The sequence below is a fragment of the Acipenser ruthenus genome, chromosome 23 (genome assembly GCF_902713425.1).
Source record: "Acipenser ruthenus chromosome 23, fAciRut3.2 maternal haplotype, whole genome shotgun sequence".
NCBI classification, from domain to species: Eukaryota; Metazoa; Chordata; class Actinopteri; order Acipenseriformes; family Acipenseridae; genus Acipenser; species Acipenser ruthenus.
This window is the reverse complement of record NC_081211.1, coordinates 28,683,656-28,690,035: the sequence shown is the minus strand read 5'-3', so window position 1 is coordinate 28,690,035 and position 6,380 is coordinate 28,683,656.

Below are 6,380 nucleotides of genomic sequence, written 5' to 3'. Positions count from 1 at the left end.
CTTTGCGTAATTGCCTCTAGTAACCCACCGCTGTGCACAGATGCATTCCTCCGAGACCTCATCTTAAAAGGAAATGCAAGTGTTGATTAACCCGGTTTGATATCCAGGGATTGGAGAAGGAAAGATCATTATTTGAGCGTTACAAGGGACAGCCTGGCAGGAACCTTGCCTTGCCAATTAAATTGTAAATAAACACGATAACCTGCGTTTTCGATGAAGGCTATTTCAGCTACAGCATAGGGACAGAGTGACCCCCTTGTTCAGCGATGAAAAGCAGCTTCCATTGAACTGTGGTTCTAATGCAGGTGCACAGAGACTGCAGTTAAACTGCACTGCAATAATGACACGCCGTTTCACCAAAAGATCTGTTCTGTTTTTTGTTTGTTTGTAAATAATAAAATATGTCTCGTTATTATTAGGAGGTTGAAACATTAGTTAATGGCTTTTCTGAATCTCGTTTTTTATTCTATTGTAAATGAACTCTAATCTGGCTTCTCATTTTAAACCTTTCATTTTCATCAATTCTGTCATCTTCTCCAATCAAACACAGGAATTCGGATCTGAGAGAAAACACATCTTTTCCATTATCCTAATAAAATTACAGAGCTGCCGCTACGAGGTGCTTAGAAAACGCCCCGAGCTCTCAAAGGAGTGGTTTCCATCCTGCTCTGCAATTTTAAAATAAAAAGCTACACTTTGAGCGTTGAACGCCTTGACGGGGGACAGCGCTTTTAAAATTCTCTTTCACTAAGGCAACACTGCCGTTATTATGACAAATACAAACACTGGCGTGCCGTCTTCATTTTCAAAAGGGCATTTCAAAGGTTACTGTGAGCCGACATTCCACTTCACTGCTTTTGTTATGTCCTAGCAGATAACTGCAGGAAGACCTGGCCCTTATCACAGCTGACCAAGGCATACAGTAAAAACAAATGCAAAGAATTCAAACTGCACCACAGCGGCAATTATTTTGATAGTTTCTGTCAGGACAATTATACTGACAGCTGTTCACAATCAATAAAGGCAGACCTGCCATGCACAGGAACGAGCTGCCCCACCCAACAACAGCGCGACATGACTGCAGTTTAACTAGTGCTCTGAAACCGCAGTAAAACAAAGCATTCATACACGCAGGGCATTGTACCTGCTGACAGGGCATAGTGACTCCAGCCACTGGAATAAGAAATGAATACAGCGCGGAGACACAGCTATGGTCATTAGCATCACCTTATAGAATTAACTAACTGTGCTTCATGAAGTCGAATTAACACCTGCGGAATAATGTTATGTTAACATATGGAATTACATACCGCGTTGTATTTGTCCATATACTTAACTAAAAAATCGAAAAAAATGACTGTTTTTTTTTTAATAGAGGTCTGCTGGTATCTGATATCTACACACACTTTCCAGGTCTTGCTTAATCCTATACTGAGACCTGTCGTTTCTTCTTCAGCTTTGTTATTAGCAGCCTTTGTCAGCGAAACAATGGAGACCTGTGCCTATCTTTGGTGGTGTCAGGCTGTATAGAAGCGTGATGTGAAGGAGGTCTTGTTTCCTGCACTTTACTCTCACAGCCTAGAGGTGAGAGCAGTCACTAATAACGAGGCAGCTCTTAAAACAGGGGTGGGCGTGGAAGGATCCCGAGAGCAGCATGCACAGATCTCATTTGTGAGACACTAAAGAGGCCCTGTGCACGGAACAGCTCAAACGGGGAGGTTGGATGAGAAATTGTGATGCGTGCAGTACATTTAGTACTTTCAGTGCAACATATCTGTGAATCTAATTGCACCCCAAAATGTCACCATCTCTCAGCTGTCTCTTTCAACATGTCTCCCTGGATGAGCTAGTGTCTCCAAATTCAATACACTATAATGGGCCTGTGCTTTACAAAGGACGTGTTGTCATGGCGTCCGGAAATGCACAAAGAACAGCACAGCGATGAGCCTCTCGTATGAACATTTGAAATATGTGCGAGCCCTAACGTGAGGCCATTAGAGACACATGCTGTCTCTCCCTTTGTTGTTTGTCCCGCCTGTACAAAATCAGCTCTTGTTTCGTTTTTTCTGAACTTGTATTTTCTGTGGTAAATGTATGAGGAAACTGCTAAATTACTGTGGCAAACTTTTCTAAGGGATCAGATATGAAATAGGATTTGGGATATAAAGAGAAGGCAAGCTCATTATGCTGGAAGTGTCATTTGATTGCAATTTGATTGCAATTCTAAAGTGTAATTGTTGTAGCACAGTCCCTTAAATAATCTCCAAACACACATATGAACACACACGCACGCACACACACACAGACACACACACACACACACACACACACACACACTTATCAGATGGACTCTTATGCATGATAAGAAGCAGGCTGTGCTTTGTGTTCTTGTAGTGTTCTTATTCTGGTGACAGGGGCTCAGCTACAGGAATAGTCGTCTGTGACATGTCAAGTGCTGTTGGAAGGTACTTATTGCACAATGCAGCACATATACTAAAATTGGTACTAATTGGTTCCTGGGGAGAAAGCACGGTAAAGTTAGTCAGACAGAGAAAAGTATGGAAAAAATCACACAGGCTAATTAAAAACAAACAAAATTATAAAAAAAAGACAACTAAAAAGAAAAAAAGAATAAGAATATATATATATATATATATATATATATATATATATATATATATATATATATATATAGTGAACATCACTAAAACTAAGAAACTCTATGTATACAGCCGAGGAAGGGAGGGAGTGAGGAAGGAAGTGAGGAAAGGATGGAGGGAGGTAGGAAGGGAGGGAGTGAGGGAGGGAGGGATGGAGGGAGTGAGGGAAGAAGGGATGGAGGAAGGGAGGGATTGAGGGAGGGAGGGAGGGAGGGAGGGAGTGAGGGAGGGATGGAGGGAGTGAGGGAAGGAGGGAGGGAGGAAGGGAGGGATTGAGGGAGGGAGGTAGGGAGTGAGGAAGGGAGGGAGGTAGGGAGGGAGGTAGGGAGGGAGCGGGTGTTTTTGATATGGTCGGTGCTTTGTCTGAAGACATTGTTGGAGAGCACAATAGGGGCCCCCGAAGCGGTCTTCATCATTACACCTGAGGGAATGGAAATCAATTCAGAGACGAAGCCGTATTCTGAACAGAGAGAAATCCAATTTGCACCACTTAGAAAAGAGATATACAAAAAAACAAGCTGTGCTCCACACTGTCCAGAGTGTGAGAGGGGGGGTGGGGGTGGGGGGGGGGGCTCCTCTCCATTGAGCAGCCACCCCAGCATGTTCCCCCACTCTTTCTCCTCGTATCCATGGTAACAATGTCGCCCAGGAAAGATGAAATAGCTTCCCAGAAACCGATGGGCTCCTCCACTTTCAAAGCATTTGCAACGACCCAAGATGTCATTTTCCAAAACCGCTGCAGAGAGTTATGAATTTAAAACAGAGGAAGACATCATCGCGCTCCTCCAAAGACAGGCTTCGCTACATTATTCCTGGGTGGCATAATAAACATACCTTTTCGTACAGTTGTGTACTGTATCTTTGATCAGGCAAAAGCCATCCCCAGTACAAACTGCTTGCCAGATACATTTAGATTCATTTGTGAAAAATGACATTTATAAATGATTTCTAAGTGTTTATGAATCTGTCTGATCATTTCCAGATATCCCTAAATATTTGAAGATATCTTAAAATACAAATTGAGATATCTGGAAATGATCCTTTGGCTTGCCATACCTCCTTCCACAAAGGTCTTAGCTCTTGAGTATGTGTCACTGCTGCTCATCGCTCACCATGAGGTCACACTGCCCCCCAAGCTGCAACAACAAGCCTACCTCTATTCTGAGCACTAGTCCTGCTATTGAACTTTGAAAAAGAACTGCATATTGTAGTGCTCTCAATACTACGCAGAAATACTACTACTATTACTGCTACTGCTACTGCTACTACGATGACTACTACTACTACTACTACTACTACTACTACTACTACTACTACTAATAATAATAATACTAAGTACTAGTACAGGGATCAGCACACCCCTATTTTTAAACTACTGTATATAGCCAAAACATGCCCCTATATTTTCATTGTTATAAAACTAGCAGCAAGAATATTAATTTAACAACTGCAACACGCATCTAATTAAAATGACTTAAATTCAGATGAAGTCACATTTCACATGATAGATTTCACACGATATATTTAAGCTGCTAAATGTCAGCATGTTAACTTTGCTAAAACCCTGAGATTACAGAAGAAAGGAAAGGAACATGTGCCTTGGGCAGTCTCTGAGCAAGCTGCAGCTGCAGGACTGTAATACATTAACACTATACAGACAACTGCAGTAGATACAGTCCAACTGCAAAAGCATGTTCATCATAATCTCCTGTAGTTTAAAATGGGTCCAAACGTCATTCAAAACGTGTGTTATTGTTGTTAGCCCTGGTGTCGATCTCCCTCGCCTACGCTTCCAGAATGCTTCAATGGAAAGCGCATGCTGTAATTTTAATTAACCAGCTAAAGCTCATTGAAATGCAAATCTTGTTTACGAGAGCAACCAGAAACAAACAAACAAACTGCAAAGGCTCTTTGAACGTGGTATAAATTAGTTTAACCTACTGCTTTTAAATGTTAATTAGAAGCACTTCATGTACAAAAGAAAAAACGTGTTTATTTCCATATTCATTAACAATAGGCACCTTCAGTCTTTTGTCCCAATGCTCTCATCAACAACACGACGTGCTTTAAACTAGAGCTCCTTTCACACTGGCATGCTCTACCCTGGTCAGAACCTACAGGCGGGTCCCTTATGTGATTTCACACTGCTTTTGATAAAGCAGGGTTGACCTGGGTGACAGACGGCTGTTTGTTATTTCATTGGCTCACGAACGGCCATCAAGCATTTTGTCTCGCTCAACCCGGGTCAAAGCGTGTCGACCCACATCCTGAGGTGGGTTAACCCGGGTATGACCCAGGTACGTAGTTTCACACTACACGGGATTGTGACCCGGGTATCCAGAACCCAGGTCCGGACCTGGGTAGGAGTGCCAGTGTGAAAGGGTCTTAGAGACACATTTAGCACTTCTCAAGCACCTCAGATGAATCTGTATTCAACAGAACACCCATAATCAGATGGAGGTCCTGGTACTAATGGAACCCTGTCAGTAGATCATAGCCAATAAATATCTGGGATTTCACAGAGCTAACAATGCAAATGTAATGCAACGTTTTGGTAACACTTTAAAATGATGATAAAATGCAGCAAATCTTGCAGTGAACACAGTGCAGCTAGCTGTGCTAGACTCCTGATCGCTGGTCACTGGAACGCCTTTGAGCCTGTTTGCAGGAATCACAGGAGTCACGTAATCACATGACTCGTAGATAACCGTGTTTAGGGCTCAATAACTGCATTCACATTCATCAATAATAAGTACCACTCATGTCGTAGCAACAGCACGCTATGGAATTGTTCAAGCATTTTGTCTCGCTCAACCGGGGTCAAAGCGTATCAACCCACATCCTGAGGTGGGTTAACCCGGGTATGACCCAGGTACGTAGTTTCACACTACACGGGATTGTGACCCGGGTATCTTGAACACCCTTTTAAAGGAGACTGTAGCTGACAGATGCAGGGATGTATGGACAGACAGACAACAGGATATGCACAGCAATAAGCAGATGGTGGGGTGGTGGACTAAAATAGGTAACATGGCAGGTGTAGAAGGGTTTGTTATGACTGAATCTGTATTTCAACTCAGCAATGGGCTATACCAGGATCCCAGTATGCTGCGTTTAAACAAATCTCCCTCTGATATCCCTCTGGGCTTCTGAACTTAAATAAAACATCAAATGTCTAAACCTTTTTTTGTAGTATCATTAGCAGGCTATGACTTCAAAGGACACCTCATACTCGGGCATTACAGATATTGGCAGTCAGGGCAATAGGGACAATGCCCTCTCTAGTGTACAGCCACATCAAGACATTTTAACACCAATACCGAGAGTGCTAGGACATGTTTTAAAGTTGTATATCATTTATTTTCAGTCAGGTATTTTCATGAACAGTGACAATGTGTTTTGTTGATGTCTCAGGTCATAGTGAAATATTCTGTAACGTGGCTCATGAATTTTAAAGTCGATCTGCAGCTTGCTCATTTTGAACAGATGGTAAATCTTCAGCTATAGTCATGAACGTGTCAAAGAGAGACTGGATTGATGATTGCTGATATGTTTTTTTTTCTTAAATTCATTGGCAGGTGAGTTCCTTATTATGTGTGGTGCGAAGCTGAATCTGAACCTAGGATGTCTTTCCTAGATGGATGCCATACATGAGACACAAGAGTTTGCAAAGCAACTACATCAACCTCAACCAATGCCTGATCATTTTTCAGCGTACTA